The 25872-nt window shown below is 42.7% G+C and overlaps 1 protein-coding gene across 1 annotated transcript in view; it reads right to left on the bottom strand.

The window, feature by feature from the left end:
• The window catches only part of PLD1 (phospholipase D1), a 267970-nt gene extending 243362 nt beyond the window's left edge, over positions 1-24608 (bottom strand). The window contains exon 1 of the mRNA XM_065943633.1: positions 24493-24608. The gene's annotated coding sequence lies outside the window, so the exon portion shown is untranslated. The remainder of the gene's footprint in view (positions 1-24492) is intronic.
• Between the last annotated feature and the right edge of the window lie 1264 nt (positions 24609-25872).

Below are 25872 nucleotides of genomic sequence, written 5' to 3'. Positions count from 1 at the left end.
CCTGTACAATGTCACAAACCTCCATCCATAGTTCTTCAGGCATTCTGTCTACCAGATCTAATCCCTTGAATCTATTTCTCACTTCCATTGTATAGTCGCAAGGGATTTGGTTTAGGTCATACCTGAATGGTCTAGTGGTTTCCCTACTTTCTTCAATTTAAGTCTGAATTTGGCAATAAGGAGTTCGTGATCTGAGCCACAGTCAGCTTCTGGTCTTGTTTTTGCTGACTCTATAGAGCTTCTCCATCTTTGGCTGCAAAGAATATAATCAATCTGATTTCGGTATTGAACATCTGGTGATGTCCCTTGTCTACATCTGGTGTAGAGTCTTCTCTTGTGTTGTTGGAAGAGGGTGTTTGCTATGACCAGTGCCATCTCTTGGCAAAACTCTGTTAGCCTTTGTCCTGCTTCATTCTGTACTCCAAGGCTGAATTTGCCTGTTACTCCAGGTGTTTCTTGACTTCCTACTTTTGCATTCCAGTCCCCTATAATGAAAAGGACATCTTTTTTGGATGTTAGTTCTAGAAGGTCTTGTAGGTCTTCATAGAACCGTTCAGCTTCTTCAGCATTGCACAGACATAGACTTGGGGCATAGACTTGGAGTACTGTGATAATGATTGGTTTGCCTTGGAAATGAACAGAGATCATTCTGTCATTTTTGAGACTGCATCCAAGTACTGCATTTTAGACTCTTTTGTTGACTATGATGGCTACTCCATTTCTTCAAAGGGATTCTTGCCCACAGTAGTAGATATAATGGTCATCTGAGTTAAATTCACCCTTTCCAGTCCATTTTAGTTCACTGATTCCTAAAATGTCGACATTCACTCTTGCCATCCCCTGTTTGACCACTTCCAATTTGCCTTGACTCATGGACCTAACCTTCCAGGTTCCTATGCAATTTGCTCTTTACAGCATCGGACTTTGCTTCTATCACCAGTCACTTCCACAACTGGGTGTTGTTTTTGCTTTGGCTCCATCTCTTCATTTTTTCTAGAATTATTTCTCCATTCTTCTCCAGTAGCATATTGGGCACCTACTGACCTGGGGACTTCATTTTTCCGTGTCCTAACTTTTTGCCTTTTCATACTGTTCATGGGGTTTTCAAGGCAAGAATACTGAAGCAGTTTGCCATTCCCTTCTCCAGTGCACCACATTTTGTCAGAACTCTCCACCATGAACTATCCATCTCGGTTGGCCCCACACAGCATGGCTCATAGCTTCATTGAGTTAGATAAGGCTGTGGTCCATGTAATCAGATTGGTTAGTTTTTTGTGATTGTGGTTTTCAGTCTGTCTGGCTCTCTGATGGAGAAGGATAAGAGGCTTATAGAAGCTTCCTGATGGGAGAGATTGACTGAGGGGGAAACTGGGTCTTGCTCTGATGGGCAGGGCCATGCTCAGTAAATCTTTAATCCAATTTTCTGTTGATGGGTGGAGCTGTGTTCCCTCCCTGCTATTTCCCTGGGGCCAAACTATGGTGGAGGCAATGAAGGTAATGGTGACCTCCTTCAAAAGATCTCATGCATGCACTGCCACACTCAGTGCCCCCAACCCTGCAGCAGGCCACCACTGACCCACGCCTCCGCTGGAGACTCCTGGGCAAGTCTGGGTCAGTCTCTTGTGGGGTCACTGCTCCTTTCTCCTGGGTCCTTGTGCACACAAGGTTCTGTCTGTGCCCTCCAAGAGTCTATTTCCCAGTCCTGTGTAAGTTCTGGCGGCTCTGTGGTGGGGTTAATGGTGACCTCCTTTAAGAAGACTAATGCCATACCCACGTCTGCTGCACCCAGAGCCCCTGCCTCTGCGGCAGGCCACTGCTGACTCGTACCTCCAGAGGAGACACTTAAAGGCAGCTCTGTCTCAGACTCTGTGGGGTCCCCGGGTCCTGGTGCGCTCAAGGTTTGTTTGAGTCCTCTGAGCATCTCTGGCGGGAATGGGGTTTGATTCTAAATGCGAATTTGCTCCTCCTACCATCTTGCTGGGGCTTCTCCTTTGCACTCAGATGTGGGGTATCTCCTCATGGCCGCTCCAGGGAAGCGCAGCCGCCGCTCCTGACCTTAGATGTGGACTCCTATCATAGCTCATGTACAACTAACCCTAACCCCTAACTCTGGACTACTTTCCTTCAAAATGTTCCTACAGATTGCTACCAGATCTTCTAAAACTATAACTCCAGGAGTGAACTGGGCTGGTTGATACTAAACCATGAGAAGTGGCTGGTAACTTTTCAGAAATTTTATGTATCAGTTGTTAAACATTAACAACGATTAACACTTAAATTATATAAATTTACAATGAAATAAATTATATTATCCCCAAAGGTAATAAACACTTGAAATCCATCCCTTCTTTATTGCTTTACTACATGTGAGCAGTATCTATGCTCTTGGGTTACTTAGGTTTGTTTTACTATCTATGGAAATGCTATATAATGTTGTCCACTGTATATCCTTTCTTAATTCCCTGTAACTTGAAATTGGTCATGATGGGTATGTTTTCATATGGAAATTGACAAATCAAAGCTTTTTTTTTGTTGTTGTTGTTGTTGTTCAGTTGATTGTCTAAGCTTAAGAAAGTGAGAGAGAAAATGTTAATGTGTGGTGCCTGTTGTAGTGATATTGTGAATGAAACAAATAGTTGAGGAAATATTCTATACTATTCAATTCATAAAGAAGATGTTTAATGAGCACGGGAAGTTCTGGGCTATGCCTTCATTGTTTCACTTTCATCCTACTGCATACTGTAATAGGAAAATATCAGCTATCCTCTCTCCTCAGTTGTAACCATGGATTGGCTATGCATACAAGAGTTCAGTGAAAACTGCCAACCTGTCAGAATCAATTAGCTATGTGGACTTTACGATAAAGAATATTGTCTATTTTATCATAATTTGTAAATTGTGTACTATACATCCTTTTATATCGGTAAAAGTTATTACTGATACACATATTTTTATGGATAGCTAATTAAACATTTGTTAAACATTTACAAGCAGTCCACTGCAGGACTTCCCTGGTAATCCAGTGGTTAAGACACCAACGCTCAAAGAGCAGGGGGCATCGGTTTGATCCTGGTTGAGGAACTAAGATCCTTGGCCGTACGGCGTGACCAAAAAAAAAAGAAGAAGAAGAAAACAAAGCACAAGGACACCATTGTATAAATCTGATCAGCTGGTTCCTTTGTTAAAATTCCCTCGGTAGCTCCCTGTATCAGCCACCTCTTACGCACGACTTCAGATCCTCTCAAACTCACCTTGTGTTCCTGCCATTGCAGTGGCAGCCAGTTCCAGGAAGAATCCAGCCAGCCCTCCACACGTGAAACCTGCCGGGGCCTCTCCATCCCAAGCTCCTCTGATGCTGTTTCATGGGGCGCCCAGGGGAACCCGCGTGGCAGTCAGACATGCCCAGTCTGAAAAAGTCAGGCTGCCTTTAATCAACGGGAGACGAGAAAAATGAATAAAATCCTCTCCCTTCTTTTTCTCCAGCTGAACTATGCTGAGACACATTTCATAAGCCTTCCCCTAAGAAGACCCCTTGTGAACAAACAACTAGTTGTTTAGAACAATAGCCAACTCAATAAACTCCTCCTTGTACTGGTTTTGTTTCCTGCCCTGTGTAACTCTGGTCCTGCTCTCCTGCTCCCCAGATGGCATTTCCAAGTAAACTACCTAGCACAAGACTCTCCCATTGGATAGAGTTCAAGCTCCTTATCTCAATAGCAGTGGCCCTCTGCACCTGGACCTCCACCTCCCTCTCCTGCTTCATTCCCTGGCATTTCACACTGGTCACAAAGAATGCACACACGTTCTTCCATCTCTGATGCTTTGTTCACGCCATTCCCTCTGCCTAGACTTCTCCCCAAACGATGTGCAGGGAGGTACTACAACTATAAACTTACAAATGAAAAAATGGAGGTCTGGTGCAAAGTTTTCAAGAGCTAGTATAAGACAGAGCTGAAAACGTTCCTTGTTTTTATGGGCTTCTGCTTCTAGTTCCTAAAATGCCCATGAGTATCTCTACTTTAGTCCTGAAGGTCTCCTGAATTAAATGTTTCCTTTTTCAGCCTCCCAAGATACATGGATTTCCATTTTTCTGTAAACTATTATGTTTTATTGCCTGAACCATTTTGTCTCTCCCTAAAGAAGTGGGGAGTAATAGACTTTAACTCAGTGATTCAACCGAATCCCTCAAAAATTTCTAGCCACTTACACAAGCACTGATGAGGAGTGTAGGAAGGAAAACAAAACTGAATAAGACATGCTCTTTACTCAAAACAAGTTTGTAATCCAGTGGGAAAGTTAGGGATGTACACAAATATACCAATACAGAGTGTGATGATTATAATGGAAGAATGAGGCCAGAGGGTTTAAAATATTTGCTATACTCATTAAAATAAATATATATATATATGTATATATATATATGTATATACACGTAGAGCATATACCAAAAACATGTTCACATGCATAGTACATAAAATAGAGGAAGAGCAAGTCGACATACTAAGAAAACTATAAGCAAAATGAAGAAAAGTTCAAAATGAAGCCTATTTACAGATGCAGATATCTGAGAGCTAATAAGTAACCCTGATCAACCGATCCACAAATATATGAGTGTGTGCACGTGTGCGTGCTCAGTAACTTCAGTTCGACTCTTTTCAACCCCATGGACTATAGCCCGCCAGGCCCCTCTGTCCACGGGATTCTCCTGGCAAGAATACTGGAGTGGGTTGCCATGTCCTCCTCCAGAAAATCTTCCTGACCCAGGGATCAAACCCAAGTCTCCTGCATTGCAGATGGATTCGTTACTCCTAAACCACTGGGGAAGCCCAAATATATCAGTACCTGTTACATATAAGCCATTTACTTTTTGTACAAATATATTCTGTAATATTTAAGACAATCAACAATCTGCAAAACATTGATTAGAATTGTACAAAAAGAGACCTCTAAGGGTATCTGATTCAGTCCCCTCCTCAAGAAACCAAGGTCCCACTAGGTTCATCTTTTTTTTATCCAAACTACTTCCCCTGAGCGATGCAGCCACCCTCTTTCCTCCCCAACAACTCAGACTTGAATCCTCTATCTCTCTTGACCTTTCCATCTCTTTGATCCTTAAGAACCAATCAACGACCAAATCTGTGGTTTCTGCACAAATCCTCCCCACTTCATGCTTTTCTTGCTTAGAATTCCTAACCAACCTAATCCCCAGTCATTCCTAACCAGCTCCCCTGAAATCACTCTTTCTCTTCCCAAGCCATCCATCACAACACCGGAGTTGCCCTCATTAAGCGTGACTCTGATCGTGCCGTCCCCTGGCTGCCAAAATACGAAAACATGTTTAGTTTAAATTTCCAGCTCTCTCATTCTCCATTCCATCTGTTTCTGGTTGTTCCTTCCCCCATATCAACCCTCCAGTCCACCTAGGCTAGCCGATAACCCTGCTTCCTCACACACTCTGCACTCTCCCTCCCATCGGGAGACTTGGGTAGCATCAGCCCCCCAAATATCCTACCTGTCTAGGCTTTATCCACTTGTTAAGATCCTGCTTAACCTCTCTCTCTTCCATGAGGGCTCCTCCGATCTCCAGCTGGTTGTTAATCTTTTGACCCACTTCTCCACACTGTTTCCTATGGCATATTACTTGTACTTATTTCACAGCATTCAATCTTTGAATTGTGGCTACTGATGCGTCAGCTAAACCATTAGACCAGTGGTTCTCAAATCACAGTCCCCAATCCAGCAGCATCAGCAGCATCTGGGAACTTGTTAGAAACGCAAAAATTCTCGACTCAGCCAACCTACTGGCTCAGAAACTCGAGGGTGAAGCCTGGCACTCTGACCCTCAGAGCCCTCCAGGGGAATCCTAGGCACAGTGGAGTGTCAGAACTGCTCCACTAGACCATAAATCCCCTGAGGGCAGTGGTGAGGATCAAGATGAGTTCATCCTAGCTCCAGAGGCCCGGTCTGAACAGATAAGAGGACTGGCGGAATTTCCGGAAATAAATTGCCCAGGCTCACATTGAGCTAGTTCCTGAGACAAAACCAGAACTCAGGTTATTCTGCATAACAGACCAGAGTTCTTTGCAGCACATCCACAGCTTCTGATAGGGAATTTAGACCATTTGAATCCATGCATAGAAGTCTACAGTGAGGAGGAAATGCATGACCTAATTATGACAGATTGTAAAATAAACAGATCAGGCCATTTTCAACCTGTCATCTTCAAAATGATGAATTAGTTGAGCTGGCCAAGAAGGTTTACTTAGAGATGCCCTGTTTACGTGAAAGGTGAAACTCTATAGGAACAGAAGGATAAGCAGTCACCGAAGAAATATTGTTCAAACTTTGCACTGGGGTCTCTATTAACAAGTAAATTATGCTCACAGAATGGTTTTTAGAGGCAAACTCAGTCTTTTTAAAACCACATTATACTGTATTGTGGTTATCTTCTACTTTTTGAATTATTAAAAGATTATTGAATTATTCAAGATTACTTTTAAAATAAACAGATTTTGACCAAAACATACGCAAATATGGGAGAAAAAAAAACTGGCATGGACCGACAAGAATACATTTTAAAATTTCTCACGTATTTGGAGCCTCCTATTTAAAGTTGGCTAATTTTTGGTATTCCATTCCTTTTCTCTCAATCTTTGGAATTTTTAGAGACTTGTTACTTTTTAAGTCCTGTTCTTCCTTGTGAGTTTTGTGATGGCTGTTGTGTGAGAAGAGTAAAACCTATTTTCTATTTTTTCATGATTTATTTGTAAAATGATAGACCCTTACAATGTGAAACCAAAAGAAACTTTAAACGGAAGGGAGAAGCACTCAGGCCACTGAATCCGGGTAACACCCACACTTGTGTAGTAAGATTGTCCTACGGTTCTATAGGGCTTCCCTGGTGGCTGTCTGCAGTGCAGAGGACCTGGGTATAATCATGTGAATGAGAAATACTGCCTGCCATATCAGTAAGCGAAAGATGTTGCGACCATCAAGTCAACAACCACTACAGCCACCTCCAACTGTGCACCCTGAGGGGATTCAGGATGGAGAAAAGCAGGATACTGGCCCTAGATAGCTAAGGTGCATATCAAAGGAATAATTTTAATGAACCCAGACTTTTGCGTCTTCTCATACACAGAAAAGCACTAAATTCAATAACTTGAGATGTCTGGTTTTCTTTAATTAACAGTAACCTCTGAATGTTCCGACTACCTGGTTTTTGTTGCAAGAAGTCCTACATATCCTGGCTCCTCCCTTATTTCTTGACAGCAGCCCCTCAGAGCTATCTTTTTCCTGCATTTTTTTTCTTTTAATCGACAATCAGCAACAGTAGGAAAGTAAGTTGGGTAAGATCAAAGTGGACTGATTACAATGCTGAGGGGTATGATGCAGAACTAAATGATGAGGGTATTTTCAATTAATCATGGTCACTTAAACATCCTTTATGAATATAACTCTAGGACCATTAAGCAATGGATCTACACTTCGAGGAAAATCAAGCCTCTACTTGGGGCAACAGAGTTCTCCAGGCCTGTCCTCTGAGAAGAGGTTCAAGGGTGGCTGGTGAGCCCAGAGACCCATTCAGGACCTATTACACTTCCAGCTGAGGCAGTCACTCTCCTTTGCCCCAGAGCTGTGCACTCTCTCTTGCTCTACACCAGCTCTGGGGTCGCTGGGGAGGAGGACCCCAAGGCTAAAGAAACACAGGCCTTATCTGAAGCCAGGCTGCACCTCCCTGCCCCAGACCCAACTTGGTTTGTGAGTCATGACAAAGAAAAGAAACTACGTTCATCATTTCTAGTAATTCCTTCTCAACGAACATATGGTCCTTTTAAGTTATGGAAGATTTCATAGCCTTCCTGAGCCACTGGTACTAGGAAATCAGGGTGTAAAAAAATTTACTGTATAGAAATCATCAGATTAAGGGTCTATGGCTCAGTAAGTAAACAAATAAATTGAGAAAAAAATCTTGGATGGAATTAGGAGACAGTGTCAACACAAGCACTGGTTTCATGAGAAAGAGTGACAATGAAATGCTTGCCCTGGTTGTGTTAAAATAATTCTAATTACAGTCCATTAAGTGAGGTGCCTATCCTTTATGCTTAACTTGTGCTTAATTACCATGTAATATAATAATGACTTCTCAGCATGTTCTAAATTGATACTGCAGCCTTTACTTGATTGTAGTAGGAAATTCTTCATACCTGTCTAGCCAGATCTCAAGACCCAACTCTAGGTATATTACCTAATCTTCCTGGAAACTGACCCACAGGCCCGCACTTATTTTGCCATTTACAGAGTCAGTTAAGCTGGTGATAGAGACAGAGTAAAGGGACAAGACAGGTGATTAAATAGCTAATCCCACTAGGAGACTGTAAGTAGAGAAAAGAGTATGAGAGACCCCAGTAAGTTAATGATCACTCAAGAAAGCTGATTTGCTTAACCACAAAACCAGTCAGGCTTACTTAGCAATAAAACAATGCAACATAAGCATGAGACATGCCCCAGAACAATAAAACAATGGTAGAAAAAGACCTATATCTTGCCCAGTGAGGTCAGTAAGCTAACAATTCCTAGGACACGTTCCTCTGCACACACTAAAAACAAAAATATAAGGAAAAGGTGATGTGATACTAAAGCCTGAAATGATTTACCATATTCTAGTATATGTTATTGCCTTTTCGCTCATTTTCACTGCACCATGACAGTCTTGGCTTGACCACGTAGGGACAAGAAAAATTCCCTGCCTATGTGGTGGAGAAGTTAATGATGGAAGCCTGATATCTGCTCAAGAATGAGGAAGAAGGTGGTCTTCTCCCCCTCTCCACCTTTCCTTTGATTATAAAATCATAGCCCACTAAGATCTAGGCATGGCACTTTCTTGTCCACCTGCTTATAAGTCTCACAAGTACCCTATTCTAATAAATCACTTCTTATCTATCACTTTGCCTCTTGCTGAATTCTTTCTGCACTGAGACATGAAGAAACAGAGCACCTTGGAGCCCCCATTGACTGAGACTCATTTTTGCAGTTTCACTGAGATGGGTCTCACACTTCTTAAAGGAGTACTGAGTCCTCAGTGGGGTATCAGAACACTAGTGGAACTGACCACCCACTGAGCCCCCAACACTTGACTCAGAAGCATCTTTCTGGACCAAATGGTCAGGTCATCTGGTCTCTGAGTGTAACTGTCTACCCACAACTTCATTTACAAATTGTCTGCCCACAACTTCTTTGTCTCCTGAGAAACCTGCAGGCAGGTCAAGAAACAACAGTTAGAAATGGACACGAACAACAAACTGGTTCAAAATTGGGAAGCAGTACATCAAAGCTATATATTGTCACCCTGCTTATTTAACTTATATGCAGAGTACATCATGCGAAATGCCAGGCTGGATGAAGCACAAACTGGAATCAAGAGTTCTGGGAGAAATATCAGTAACCTCAGATAAGCAGATGACACCACCTTTATGGTAGAAAGCGAAGAGGAACCAAAGAGCCTCTTGATGAAGGTGAAAGCAGAGTGGGAAAGTTGCTTAAAACTCAACATTCAAAAAACAAAGATCATGGCACTGGGTCCCATCACTTTATGGCAAATAGTTGGGGAAACAATGGAAACAGTGACACCTCTATTTTCTTGGGCTCCAAAATCACTGCAGATGGTGATTGCAGCCATGAAATTAAAAGATGCTTGCTCCTTGGAAGAAAAGCTATGACCAACCTAGACAGCATATTAAAAAGCAGAGACATTACTTTGCCGACAAATGTCCATAGAGTCAAAGCTATGGTTTTCCCAGTAGTCATGTATGGATGTGAAAGTTGGACCATAAAGAAGGCTGAGCACTGAAGAATTGATGCTTTTGAACTGTGGTGTTGGAGAAGACTCCTGAGAGTCCCCTGGACTGCAAGGAGATCAAACCAGTTCATCCTAAAGGAAATCAACCCTGAATATTCATTGGAAGGAATGATGCTGAAGTTGAAGCTCCAATACTTTAGCCACCTGATGCAAAGAGCCAAGTCATTGGAAAAGACTCTGATGCTGGGAAAGATCGAAGGCAGGAGGAGAAGGGGACAACAGAGGTTGAGATGGGTGGATGGCATCACTGACTCAAAGGACATAAGTTTGAGCAAACTCCGGAATATGGTGGATGACAGGGAGGCCTGGCGTGCTGCAGTCCATGGGGTTGCAAACAGAGTCGGACAGCACTGATCAACTAAACAACAACAACCCACAATTTCAATTAAAAAGAAAAAAAAAAAGAATTGGCCCGTGACTAAAACCACTCCCTAAAGTATTTCTGTGTGTGTGGACTGGCACAGAAACAAGAACACCAAAAGGCACTGGATTGTAGAACAAAAGTTGCTAATGAAATACAAGAGAAAATCAAAAACACTGGGAAGTAAAGAGAATGAAATAGTTTTAAGATTATTCCCTCTATTTCAAGCCAGTCCAATAAGCACGTTGAGATCGGCTATATGTTAGACTTTTAGGTGCTTTAAAAAGAGGTGAAATGTATATATAAATGATATTTATATTTACATACTAAGATCATGGCATCTGGTCCCATCACTTCATGGCAAATAGATGGGGAAACAATGGAAACAGTGACACACTTTATTTAATTAGGTTACAAAATCACTGCAGATGGTGACTGCAGTCATGAAATTAAAAGACGCTTGTTCCTTGGAAAAAAAGCTATGACAAGCCAAGACAGTGTATTAAAAAGTAGAGGCATTACTTTGCCAACAAAGGTGTGTATAGTAAAAGCTATGGTTTTTCCAGTAGTCATGTTTGGATGTGAGAGTTGAACTATAAAGAAGGCTAAGTGCTGAAGAATTGATGCTTTTGAATTATGGTGTTGGAGAAGACTCTTTGAGAGTCTGGTGGACTGCAAGGAGATCAAATCAGACAATCCTAAAGGAAATCAACCCTGAATATTCATTGAAAGGATTGATGCTGAAGCTGAAGCTCCAATACTTTGGCCACCTTATGCAAAGGGCCAACTCACTGAAAAAGACCCTGATGCTGGAAAAGATTGAAGGCAGGAGGAGAAGGGGACAACAAAGGATGAGATGGTTGGATGGCATTACTGATTCAATTGGATGTGACTTTGAGCAAACTCTGGGTGATAGTAAAGTACAGGGAAGCTGGAATGTTTCAGTCCATGTGGCTGCAAAAAGTCAGACATGACTGAGCTACTGAAAAACAAAAACAAGAGTTTAATTATGTGGTTTAGTAGAGAAAAAACCTGCACAGAGGAGATTGGTTGTGGGAAACAGAAAGCATGGAGGATTGTCATGGGGATTTCTGTAACAAATTCACCATTAAATGAGAACAATGTATTGAGTAGCATTTAATTAAGAAAAATCTGAAGCAAATAAAAAGGACAAAAATTATTCCTAAATTCCTATACGTCCTAAGGAGTTTGAGGAAGAGAGCTGACTATAAATGTTCCTATAGATGATGGACATTTATTTCAGCAATAATTGAAAGTAGTGAGTGCAAACTCAGTACACAATGGGGGAAAGAAATGCCTTTGACCTCTACCATCCCCCAAAACACATAAATATTTATATCTTAATTTCACTCCCGCAAAAAATAATGAAAAAAAAACCATGATCAAATCCTAAATGGTAATTTGCCTTTTATTGCTCCAAATAATAAACGCATAAATAGGATATTTAAAGGAAAAAGAGGAAAGACAAATATATATAATTATTATCTATAATAACATTATATTTATATAACTATATATATGAATAATAGTTTTCTAACATTTTAAAACAGCAGAATGTTTTTGGTTGAATAAAATCTTTAAAAAGCCAAATATAAGTAAATAACATGGTACTGGGTTATAATCCACAGTTTAAACAAATACCCATGAGTCCACACTAAGATAAATAATTGAATAAATAAATAAGTGGGGATGAAAAGAGACATCTCCCATACAGAAAAATTCCAAATCATTTATGCAGCTAATTGTCCCTCCCCGAAGAGATTGAACATAACTCCTTATCTCAACAGTATGGGCTGTGCAGAGTGACTTCCTTCCAAAGAGGAAGTGGGGAGCAACTCCATAGAGAAGAAACCTTCCAAACACTCCCTTGCAAGGTGATTAAAGTGAACATCAGTAGCGGTAAATCATGATGATGGATGATGATGACGCGATGTAATGAGACCACCTTTGCGGTCTTCCTCTCCAATGTAATCATGAGAAAAACATCATAATTGAGAGACAGTCTATAAGAAACCTTTGGACTTCTCTGGAGGCTCAGCAGTAAAGAATCTGCCTGCAATGCAGGAGACCCAGATTCAATCCCTAGGTTGGGAAGATCCCCTGGAGAAGGAAAAGGTTATCCATTCTTGCTGGGGAGATCCCATGGACAGAGGAGCCTGGCAGGCTACATACAATCCATGGGGTCACAAAAGCGTTACACATGAGTTAGCAACTAAACAACAACCACTGCAGGATACCTATGGGATACCTAACTGGTAACCCTTTAAACATCAAGGTCATCAAAAACATGGAAAATCTGAGTAAATATCATAGCCCAGAGGAGCCTAAGGAGACATGACAACTAAATGTAATATGGTATTCTAGATGGGATCCTGGAATAGAAAAAGGACATTAGAGAAAACTGAGGAAATCTGAATAAAGTATGGACTTTAATAACAATACATTAGTATTGATTCATTAATTATAACAAAAATGCCATCCCAATATAAGATGTTAATAAGAGAGAAAACCATAGTTTACCCATGTATACCATCCTCAAAATGGCTACCCACTCCAGTATTCTTGGGCTTCCATGGTGGCTCAGATGGTTAACAATCTTCCTGCAAAACAGGAGACCTGGGTTCAATCCCTGGGTCAGAAAGACCCCCTGAAGAAGGGAATGGAAACCCACTATAGTAATTTTGCCTGGAGAATTCCAAGGACAGAAGAGCCTGGTGAGATACAGTCATAGGGTCACAAAGAGTCAAACACTGAGCAACCAACACTTTCACTTTTTCACTTCACCATCCATGAAACCTTTCTGTAAACCTGAAACACAAAGTTTACTTTTTAAAAAATAAATATACACAATCACACTTTTTTCAAATGATCTGCTTTTATGGAAAGTGAAGTTTAGAGAAGTGCAGAACTTTGCTCTCTACCTCTCTTACCCCAGCTGCTGCTCCAATCCTAGGGCAGACTGAAATCACTATCACGAAAACTGGGTTGTGTTATTGTAGCGAAACACCAGCCCATTTCAGGCAGCTTAGGAGCACTGTGCCGCACGACTCAGGCCAGCCTTTCACTGACTGCATTAGACCACAAGCTCTGTGCGGGCAGAACCACATCTTCGCTGAACAAGCACATGCTGGGTACTCCGTTGGCATCAAAAGACCACTGACGAACTTACCAGCACCAGCATAAGCAGCAAACACAAGGTGATGGCTTTCACCACCAGCCCTACTGGCCTTCCTTGGCCACAGATCTGTAAAACTCACTTCCTCATTAGTCCAAGTCTGTTCCCTGTGACATCAGATAGGAGAAACCTCTCCAACATGCCCTTCTGGACTCCTGAGTCTTACAGAGTGATGTATAGCCTTTTTACCCCATCACCCCACCCAACACCACCCCAATAGAGCTCAAAGAGGGAGGAAAACAGGAACCTCCCCAAATCTATCAGGCTTATTTTACACTACTTTCATGTTTAATTGATCCATTTTATCACAGATTAATCACCCACAGGACAAACAGCTACAGCTGAATCAACCCTTATACGCTCTCTGCAAATGAAAGGAAACATTCATATACAGGGATACAGATTTTGTTTCCCATCGGTTGAGAGTGGCCCTTGTTCCAAAAGGCAGTAATATCTCAGCCATGCGTCACTGACCCAAAGGTAACGTCTGTGGAATCAGGAAAGAATGATAACAAGAACTGATGAATTACCTGGGAACCCAGGGTTCACACTAACATCACACACTCACACAGTAGTTCGGAGAGGCATTCATTTTACAAGTAATTAGCACCTACTATATGCCAGGCAAAAGCCAGCTCTCATGGAGCTTATGTTCATATGTAGAAAACTCAGTATTCAAGAAAACTCAGTATTTAAGACGTGAAGAAAGTCTCGTAGTGATCAGTGCTGGGGTGAAAATCACCCACGGGAATAGCTAGGACAATGAGGCTATGAGCAAGGTAATGGGCAGGGAGGCAGATTTGATGGTTAGGGAAAGACTTTTCAGAGAGGTGACATTTGAACCTTTCGTCATTGACCCAAATGTCAACAATATGCACGCCACGCAAAGACTCGGGAGAAGAGTGTTTCTGGCAGAGGGAATGGCACAGTGCAAAGCCCTGAAGTGGAACCAGGTTGGTATGTTCCAGAAACAGAACCCCCCCGGCCATCCCCAGAGATGGGCAACTGTAGTTCAGAAAGATGAAAACTGAGGCTAACGTGGGAATAAACCTCGCTTAGCTGACTCCCTTGCCAGTCTCCAAGTACCATGCAGAGCTGTGTCCTTAGGTGAGAATCTAGGCCCAAATAGATCTGAGCTCAGGGAGTCAGGCCCTTGTGGGAGAAACAGGTTTATGGGGCCAAGAGGCAGACTCTGAAAGTTGTCTCACAGGAAGAGAATTTGAGGCCAAATATAAAAATCAAGACTCTCAGGCAATGTGGCCGGGGTCCAGTAGGCCAAATGACTTGACGCTACACAGGGCACGTGGAGGCCCCAGGGCTGGACAGCAAGGGCCCACAGGGGCCAAGCAGGTATATGGGAGGATCATCAGAATCCCAAAGGAACTCACAAGATACTGCACTGACTCGCCTCCACCCCAAGAACCCCAATTTAGTAGGTACATGTCTGAACCTGGGGCTCTGAATTTAATCAAACTCCCAGGTGATTTTGTTTAGCCAGAACTTAGCATGACTGACTGGGAGTGAGGAGAGGGAAAGCTTGCCCTGCAGGGGAAAGCCGAGTCTGAAGAATCCTATCTCTACAGACAAATAGAATCAAGGATGGAAGTGAACGCAGTTAAGAGGAAACGCACTTGGTATAACTATACGTCCACGCATAATCTTTAAAACTGGTAGAAAAGAAAAAGGGAAGTAAAATTTTATAATCTAATAAAGATGAGCTTAAAAATGTATAGCTAATATCATTTAAGAAGCTGAAAGTTTTCTCCTAGGAATAGGAAAAAAGATTGTCTGCTATTACCCATCGTGCACGCATACGTGCTATGTCACTTCAGTTGAGTCCAACTCTTTGTGACCCCATGGACTGTAGCCTGCCAGGCTCCTCTGTCCATGGGATTCTCAAGACAAGAATACTGGAGTGGGTTGCCATGCCCTCCTCCAGGGACCTTCCCGACTGTATTCAACACCATGAATAGATGGCATATTTAAAGCAATTAAACAAAAAAAAAAAAAACAAAGAAAGAAAAAATATAAAGTGGATGCAGCTGAGATAAAGAAAAAAGTATGAAACCAAAATTATACTAGCTAATAGGAAAAGATAGTTAAGAACACTGCATAACTTGGGGTATTCCTTTTCCTCCAACCACATCTCCAAACTTAAGACATTACTTTTGTTTTCAATATAATGCATTTAATACAAGTTTAAAACCTAAACTTAGGCAATCTGTTGTTTCATAATGGCATGTTTACAATTGGCTCATGAAATTCCTGAAAATTTAAAACCAGCTCTCAGCATGTCAGTTCCAGTGCACCACAGCAAAAGCTTCTGGAAAACAAAAAACAAAAAACAGTCCACCGCCTTTCCTTTCCCCCTTCAGGTCCGCCTTCTCTTCCCTCCAACAGACGCACAGCAGTGTTTTCACATCTGCTCCGAGGAGCCCCACGGTTCCAGCTGCCAAGGGTCAGCCTGTGCCAGGGTGTGGGCAGGGAGGGAGAGGGGAGGACACAGCTGGTTCACTGGCCCCATCTATGAATCCTCAAGAACGGCTGTGCTTAGGGTGTTCTATATACTGGGATTTCACAGAAGAGTTCATTCAGAAAAGCGGTTCTTAGGGGCAGGCGGGGGACAGTAACAACAATTTTTTCCTTCAAGTTGGTTGGTCTTGGTTTCTGACACACAGCCTACACTTCCATCCATGATTCATGCAGGTGTGTGTTACCCACACCCCTATAAAGCTGGCGAAGCCTGTGATGCCATCCTGCCATTTAACGTGAAGGCAGGAACATGATGGGAGGCATGTTATTCCAACACAGCATGAACTAGTTCACTCGTCCCTTGAGAATGCACCCTATTTTTAATTCTAAATACACTTTAAAAACATACCTCCATACATACTCGCTGGAAAAGAGAGACCAATCATGCTTCTCCTACTATAAATTCATGCTACCCTGTGTGTGTGTGTGTGTGCAGACAGTGCGTCTGATTCTTTGTGACCCCATGGACTGTAGCCCAGCAGGCTCCTCTGTCCATGGGATTTTCCAGCAAGAATATTGGAGTGGGTTGCTATTTCCTTCTCCAGGGGATCTTCCCCACCCAGGGATTGGGAGATAGCTCTTGCATCTCCTGCTCTTGGCAGGCGGATTCTTTACCAACTGAGCCACCAGGGACACTGTACCACCTGCGAAGCCCAAATGCCATCCTACGTTTGTAAATTAAGAAAAAATCAAATTTCCTACCTAATGTCAAAACATATACCTAAAAAGTATGATTATCAAAGGCATATAGCCCATTATCCCTAGTTGTAACTAGCTCTGTTGCCTGAAGCTTTCCTACTGTTTCTCATCACTGGGGTCTCATGGAATGCCATACTTATTCAAGAATTCCTCTCAGGAGAAATTAATTTCTCCCTCACCCATATTCCCATAAGGCCCCACCTCCATGACTCCTCCAACAGTGATTTGCTTGGTTATTTAGGGATGTCACTCCTGCTAGATCTGGGGTGGAGTGGGGAGAGCTTTGTGAAAGAGGGGAACTAACATTTATTGTGTCATTTCTAAGTTCCAGTTGTTAGTCAGTCGCTAAGCTGGGTCCAACCCTTATACAATCCCGTGGACTATAGCCCACCAGGCTCCTCTGTCCATGGGATGCTCCAGGTAAGAATACTGGCGTGAGTTGCCATTTCCTTCTCCAGGGGATCTTCCCGACGCAGGGATTGAACCTGCGTCTCCTGCACTGGCAGGCAGATTCTTTACCAGTGAGGCACCAGGAAACCCCAGGCTCTAAGCTAAATGCTTTACAGGCATTGTTTCCTGCAGTCCCCACAATAATCCTATGAGATAGGTATTATTTTTATCCCCATTCTACAGATAGGGAAACCAAGGTATAGGGGACTTTTAAGTTACTTGTCTCAGGCCACATGGTGCTCAAGTCCTCAGGATCTGAATTGTAGCTCTCAGGCTCCTAGGACAAGAACTGTGATGATTACTCCTGGTGAGGAACTTGTGGGGCTCAACTGTGCCTGTTATTTACCTTACTTGCTTTACAGGACCTGCTTTGATTCATCACTGCCCCATCACCCTCCATTTCCAGACAAGACAGTGGCAGATTGGGGTTGGGACTGGGGATAGGGTAAAAAAATCTTTGCTCCATGTTCCTAGCTTTGAAATATTTAGCATCTACAATATTCTATCAGGTGATTCTTTTTTTCCTTAAGATAATATGATTTTGGAACCCACACCTCAATCCTCTGCTAATCCTCCCCAATCTTCTTATTTCAAAGGACTCTTTCATCAGAATTCAGGTAGAAAATACTGCAGGAAAAAACCAATGAGATGAGTAAACTGGCTGCAAATTCAAAATGCCACAGACTGTCCACAGCACTTCTACAAGTTTATTTCTGAAAGGAGTTAAATGGCACAGCAGAACAAATCAATAAGTAAAACATTCATTATAATAATCTTCTTTTCTGGAAATATTTACATATTTTGAATAAAATGAATCACACCGATTCAGCTCACATCTAATTGTACACTACAATGAGCAGTGGAGATGCAAAAGTGAAAAAAACACAATCAGTGACCTCTCACGGGGAAGACAAGCGATAAAATAATTGAAAACCCTGTGATTCTAATATCATGCTATATGTAAAATCCATTCATAAAAAATAGGATAAAAATAAACTAGGTTAGTATGAAGATCCCAAGCAGGGGCTAAGAGTTCCCTGGTATCTCTTTGTCCACATGCTTTGTTGATTAGCAATGGTTTTAAGCAACAATAAGATCACTTTAAGATAAAGACTTGAACGTAAGACCTGAGACCATAAAACTCCTAGAAGAAAACAGAGGCAGTATGCACTTTGACAGTGGTCTTAGCAATATCTTTCTGGATTTGTCTCCTTGGGCAAGGGAAACAAAAGCAAAAATGAACAAATGGAACTAAATCAAACTAAAAAGTTTCTGAACAGCAAAGGAAACTATCAACAAAATGAAGAGACAACCTACCAAATGGGAGAAGATATTTATAAGCCATATATTCAATAAAGGGTTGTCATCTAAAATATAAAAAGAACTCATATAACTCAACAACAAAAAAACAAACAACCCAATTTAAAAACGGGCAGAGGAGATGAATAAACATTTTTCCAAGAAGACATACATACGGCTAATGGGCACATGAAAAAATGTTCAACATCACTAATTATTATGGAAATCCGAATCAAAACCACAATGAGGTATCACCACATGCCTGTTAGAAAGGCTATCATCAAAAAGGCAAGAAATAACAAGCTGGCAAGGAAGTGGAGAAAACGGAAGCTTCATACACTGTTGATGGGACTGTAAACTGCTGCAGCCATTTTGGGAAACGGTGTAGAGATCCCTCAAAAAATTAAGTATAGAACTACTGTATGATCCAGCTATCCTATTTCTGCATATTTAGCCAAAGAATAAAAAACATGAATTAAAAAAGATATATGCACGTCTATGTTCATTACAGAATTATTTACAATGGATAAACAATGGATAAACAAGCTAAGTGCCCCAAATGAATGAATGGATAACGAAGATGTGGTGTCCTCATATTAGAAATTAATTATTACATGCATGAACGTGGCCAGTCACTTCTCTGAGGCCTAGCATTCTAATCTGTAATTGTGAGTACGAATAATATTGTTTGGCTTGCAAATGAGGTCACGTGTGGGAAGACAATGTAAAGATGCATGGCATTCCTAGACATGAATATTAACTGGTAGACAGTTTAGCATCTCATGCTACAATGCTACTGATCCAAATGGAGAAGTCCTGTGGAGGCCCAGGAATACTGAAATTCCAGGAGAATGTCTGGTGACTTTAATTTTAGTGACTACTAATAAGCTGGAAAACACATTTTTAAATATGCCTTTTAAATGTTGCTAAAGAGTGGATTTAAACAACTTTGTAAAATAAATGCCTGTTAAAAAAATGTGATAATTACAATGGAATATTACTCAGCCACGAAAAAGATGAAATCCTGCCTTTTGAACAGTATAACTGGACCTGGAAGATATTATGTTAAGTGAAAACAAATACTATATGATTTCACTCATTTGTGAAATATAAAAAACAAACTAAAAAGCAAAAAAAAAAAATCTAAACAAACCAAACACATAGATACAGAGAACAAAGTAGTGAGTTGCTAGAGTGAAAGGGCTGGGGGCGGGGGGATGGTGGGGAGGGTGAAATGGATAGAGAGGATCAAATATATGGAGATAGATGTAACTAAAAATTTTGGTGGCTGTAGTGTATACAGGGGCTTCCCAGGTGGCACTAGGGGTAAAGAACCTGCCTGCCAAAGCGGGAGACATAAGAGATGTGGGTTGGATCCCTGGGTTGGGAGGATCCCTGAAGGAGGGCATGGCAACCCACTCCAGTACTATTGCCGGGAGAATCCCATGGAGAGAGGAGCCTGGCGGGCTATAGACCATAGGGTCACAAAGAGTCAGACATGACTGCAGGGACTTAGCACAGCGTATCCAGAAGGAGAAATAGAATATACATGAAACTTACATAATGTTATAAATCAATGTTAACTCAACAGAAAAATAATAAATAATCGCTTCAGGATAAACCAAAGAAAAGATCATTTTCATCTACACGTGACATTTCAAAGGGATTGTTATGCAGAATCACATGGGAGCTCGAGCTTGTGTAAAGAACTGACAAAACTTTCAGCACCCTGTCTTCCCCTGTGCTGGTTCCTCTCTGCACTGGCTTCTTCCTCCCACTCCACCACCTTCCTTTTCCCATGTTTATTCCTTATTCTCCTTCATCCAAATTCACTTACTGTCTGCAAGAGCCTACTCTGAAAAAAAATCCCTGTTGAATACTGAACTTTGATTTTCCTGTCCTTTATATAAAGTTTGTCAATTTACGCCCTTAGAAGTCTCTCCCTCTCTCAACAAAAGAGCCGACCAAACGGAGTTATTTTTATTTCCCTGTTGCTCTTGGCTGATTTTCTTTTGTGCGTCAGAGGCTTTCAAAAGGTTCCCAACTCCAGATCCAAAAAGTGCACAAAAATGATTGAGTACAGAATAAAATATTCCTCTCATCCAGAGGGGAGCCTGAGGTCACAGGCTGGGGGAGGAACTGGGGTTCTGGAGCCCTAAGCAGCAAGACTGTCCATGGCCTATGGTCAGCCACAAGCTTCTGTTCTGTCCACCTGGGATAAAACCCAGGCCTTCATTTGGGCTGGGTTAGATTAGCTCTGGGATGGTCATAATGATTATTAAAATACAGAAGTCTTTCCTCTCTGATAGGCAAATACTGCCTCCCCATCCACACATCCTGGCCTCCACAGACCCTTTCAGGATCCCTGTCCAAAACTCCTCACAATCAAGAGGCAAGGAGATCAGCAGAGGGTCTCAAGGACCCTGTCTCAGTGCTCACAGAGCCTGACAAAACCACACTCCACTTTAATTTCCGCTGGTGAAAAATGTGTGTGTGTGTGTGTGTGTGTGAAAGTTGCTCAGTCATGTCCCACTCTTTGCGACCCCATGGACTGTAGCCCACCAGGCTCCTCTGTCCATGGGATTTCCCAGGCAAGAATACTGGAGAGGGTTGCCATTTCCTTCTCCCGCGGAAAAATAAAGGAATTGAATTGGTTGTCTTGAGTTGTACTTCTATTTCTATTATGTCAAGTTATTTATCCCTAAGGATAAGGACAAGACAGCAGTATAATAATACAAAAAAAAATTCATTTGTTAGGAGGGTGGAATCTCTGGCTATATTTTTCTGATGAGACAGCAGTGCCAAAACCCTGTGTTCAAGATGCCTGCGATGGAATCCCAGCTCTGCCATGGGTTTAGCTGTATGACCTTGCTGTACCTCCAATGACCTCATCTATAAAAGGGGCTGGTAGGACTATTCCATACCTACTTCACGGGACTGTTTTGAGAATAAAATGTGCTCCTGTGTGTAAAATGCTTAGAATAGTGTCTGGTGCACAGAAAGTACCTTTAAGTGTTGACTGAATACACAAATCATTTTGTATTCTGTCACAGAATGTTTGTTCAATAAATTAAAAAATTAAGCAAGTTTCACAACACAAAGGAAAAAAAAAGCAGCTGTGACACTATGAAACACCTACTATACACTTTCCTTAAAAAAACCCAGCATTAAAACATCTGGGATATAGATTTTACACTGGCCTGTGAATTTAGGGAAACTAACACATTGGAAGGCATTTCCACTACAGCATGAGATAGGATTTGTACTATCCCTTTTCTAATCAGAAATGTCACAGGCTTATGAGAAATTTAGGGTTTGAGTTTCTCATTTTAACCCTGCAAAAACATATTATCCACACCCTGGCGGGAGAATACATTTTATTTTGTGGTCCTAAGACTGAAAGAATTAAAAACATAAAACCAGGCCCTGCAAGGCTACAGCTTCTCTCATGCACACAGTGCCTCAAACCAAGAGTTTAAAGGGTCATATCTTATGTACAGGTCCTCTGGGTCCATCAATGTTTAGAAAACATCTAGAGTGGAAAGGAAACTGCTACACCCAGGAGCTAGCTCAATCAAAACTCCTTTTAGTTATTAAAAGGGTGTACAACCTGAATTCAAGCATAATTTGGAAACATGCTACAGAGCTGCTAAGGAGACAAAGGAATTTCATTTTTCTGTTAGAGATTAAGGAGAGGAAACTACCAACAACAACTCTAGGGAATTTCCTGGCAGTCCAATGGTTAGGACTCTGCACTCTCACTGCTCAGGACATGGGTTCAAACCCTTGTCTGGGAACTAAGACTCCGCAAGCCACCAGCATGACCAAAAAACAAACAGAAAAACTCCCTCACCTGTTTCTCCCACTTCATAGCTAAACCTCACAGTACCTTTATACACAAATTTAAATAGGTCCCAAGCTTATCCTCGGGGTTTCCCAGGTGGTAAAAAACCCCCGCCTGCCAATGCAAGAGACTTAAGAGATGAGGTTCAACCCCTGGGTCGGGAAGATCCCCTGGAGGAGGGCCCGGCAACCCACTCAAATATTCTTGCCTGGAGAATCCCATGGACAGAGGAGCCTGCCCAGTTATAGCCAATAGGGTTGTAAAGAGTTGGACACAACTGAAGCGACTTAGCACACAAGTTTATCCTCACAGAGTAAAGTGTTAGGCCTTTCCTGACGCGGATAAAACTTACTGAACACATTCTGGTTATACTTTTTCAACTTTCTTTTCTCTAAAAATATGAGAAGGAACTCAAACTTCACTTAGTGAGAAAACTAAAGCTTGTATTGTAGTCATTATCATTGAAATGTTATTAAAACTCTAAAAAAATACAGAGTTTTGTGGAGGGATAGTTGTGATGGGAGCACCATAATATGAAAGTACTTAATGCCACTGAACTACATACTAAAAAATGGTTAAAATGAAAATTTTTATGTTATGTGTATCAACACAATAAAAATAAAATAAAATAACATGGAAAACCCTATAAGAGTTAAAGGTAAATGAATTTTATAACAAATCATTTTTAACTAAGGAATGCACATTTAGTAACCAGACAACTTCCAAGGAGCAGGGTCCCCCACTGCCTAGTTGTAAGTGAATCAACAAGCCTAAATATAGCACTTCTAGCGTGGTTCCCAAATACTCTAACATCAGGTACAAACATGTTAAAGACACACCTTTCTCAAAGCCTTAACTACTCACACTTTTCATATGGATTGTGAGTTATACTAGGTCCTGAGAAGACAAGCAGGGAGCTCAGACAATTAGTGGAAAGATCCTAAAACAACATTTAAAGGCTGTGTACAAATTCAAGCTAAAAGACTGTGCCCTATTCATTGTACGTTATCATAAAACATTTAATACTGAAAGAAAATCTTATTCAAAGAGGCAGTGTGTAATTGTGGAGTCTGTTAATAATTCGATCTATAGATTAATTTTCATTCTTTACACTTTCATTGCGGCACCTTTAGCCATTTAACACAGCACCGAGGTCTGGGGATACCTGGCCTCCCTGAAGCCCCGAGAAAGGACTCAAAGGGCCGTCTAAATTGTAACCATGACTGATTCATGTCAATGTATGGCAAAAACCACTACAATATTGTAAAGTAATTAGCCTCCAACTAATAAAAATAATTGGGAAAAAAATAGCCAATTAACTGTAACAGGTAGGCCTGGCAAGTAAAGTAAGTGACCTCCTTATTTCGGGGGAAAAACCTAGGGATAATCAAACGCAGAAACGTTTGTGGTCCTTAAGAATCTACTTGCCTTTAGTATTTTACAAAGACAGTAAAGATAGCAATAATCCGAAACTAGGAGAAGGAGCAAATACAGGCGTGGTGATCGTTCTGGACTGACTCTCCAAGTTCTGAAGGGCCTCACACAATCCTATCCTAGGCTTGAAGCTCCACGCTCTTGGATCTGAGACCTAAATCCCATATGCCTGAAGCTGGGGCCCCTTTATACACACCCAGGTCCTTGCGCCCTCATCCCTGCCCCGCCCCGGCGTCATCACTTCGCGGGCGCCACTGCGGGCAGCTGTGTGGCCACACGCCCAGCACGGGGCATCTGGGTGCTGGGCGCTCAGCCTCGGAACAGAGCACTTCCTGGTTGGTTGGGACACTGGTCCCATCGCCACCGCCGTCTCGGTCATCCCACAGCACACGCGAACCCCAGGGGCGCGAGATGACCTAGGGTCACCAGACACACTTGTACTGGGGGCCCCGCGGCGAGCTAGATGGATACACCTGCAGAAGACGTCCCCAACTTCGGCCTGGCGCCAGCGCAGCTCTGCAGTCCAGAGCCACCTGCCCCGGCAGAAGTGCGCGCCGAAGTTGACGGCGTCGACTCTGCAGGAATCCGCGCCGAAGGCATGCACAGGAGGCCTCCGAACGCTGCCCGGGAGGCCGGTCCCGCGAGGCCGCAGGGAGCGGGTGCCCGCCGCCGACGCCGCTGCCAAGGCTGCCTCCAAGTTGGGCGGGGAACGGCCGGCTGCCGGGGGCCGTCGGGAGGAGGGACGGAAAGCGAGCGCGGCGGGAACCCGCTCCCGCTGGAGCTGTGCGCGCCCCCGGCGGCGGCCGCGCGGCTCCTACCTGTGGCGTGGAGGGCGGCCTCAGGAACCTGCGCGGTGGCGGCGGATTCTCGGGGCTCCGGCGCAGCTGGCACCGCTGGAGGCAGGGCAGCGGGCAAAGAGGCAGGGCCAGAGCGGGGACCGCGCCGCCGCCCGGAACTCCGCGCCGGGATTCGCGCTGGCTCGGCAGGGGTGGGGCGAGGCGGTGCCCGGCCAGGCGCGTCTCCGCGCAGGCTGGACGCCCCCGCCGGGGAGGAGGTCTCCGGCCTCTGAACCTCTTTCCTGGTCCGTGTTTCTGCCTCTCTTCTCCCAAAGTTTCATAATTCAACCGCATCACTCTAGGGCATGTTCACTAGCATTACTACTACTATTATTATTATTATTATTATTATTATTATTATATCGGGCACTCTTGAGCCGCCAAGCGTGCAGGCACGGTTGTAGGAGCTTTGCCTACATAATCTTCATCTCCTCCACTGCAGTTGGTAGCCACAAATGGTCTATTTTACAAGTAGGGAATGGGAACCAAAAAGTGAAACACCTTGCCAGAGGTGGCACAAGAACTGGGATCTTTGTTGACGTCATCTATAAGCCTTCTTCCAACTCCCTGGCTTCATGTGTTGCCAAGCAAGAAAAGTGAGCCTCTGAAGTAACCAGCTTAAGGTCACCCAATCAAGAACGCAGAAGACAGGAATTTGTATCTTGATGTCTTTGAAGTTCAAACTTCAGAAATCTTAGTATAAAATAATAAATCAGGAGTAAAGCATGGAAAATTCCATTCCACCCATTGCTGTTGTTCACTTGCTCACTCTTGCCTGACCTTTTGCGACCTCATGGACTGCAGCCCGCCAGACTTCCCTGTCCTTCACCATCTCCCATGGTACGGTCCAAATACAGCAGTTTTGATGTCCACTTAGAATAAAGTCTTAAGAAAAAAAAAAACAAGAGCTAGTTGTCATGTGACTTGACTAGCAGTCATTTGGGAATATAGCTTTGAGTGTAGATCACCCTATCCTCATTATACAATGCTGCCTTCTGCCAAAGCCAAAGGAAGCTATCGCCTTCATGGATCTCAGACTGTTAATAACGATGGCCTCTTTAAAGTATGTAGTGGATATTGCAAGGCTGAGACTGAGTTACATAATGTCTTACTGCACATATGGAACCACATGAAGTGAAAAATATAATATTCCAGTCCAAAGTAGGGGAGGAGAAGTGAAACTATTGTCTGGAACTCTGTTTTTCCTGTAACCTATAGTTGGAAGGACTGATGTTGAAGCTGAAACTCCAATACTTTGGCCACCATGTGAAGAGCTGACTCATTGAAAAAGACCCTGATGCTGGGAAAGATTGAGGGCAGGAGGAGAAGGGAACGACAGAGGATGAGATGGTTGGATGACAT

Source organism: Muntiacus reevesi, chromosome 8, assembly GCF_963930625.1.
Source record: "Muntiacus reevesi chromosome 8, mMunRee1.1, whole genome shotgun sequence".
Taxonomy (NCBI): Eukaryota; Metazoa; Chordata; class Mammalia; order Artiodactyla; family Cervidae; genus Muntiacus; species Muntiacus reevesi.
The sequence above is the reverse complement of the archived record's forward strand: the minus strand, read 5'-3'. Positions and strand labels throughout refer to the sequence as shown.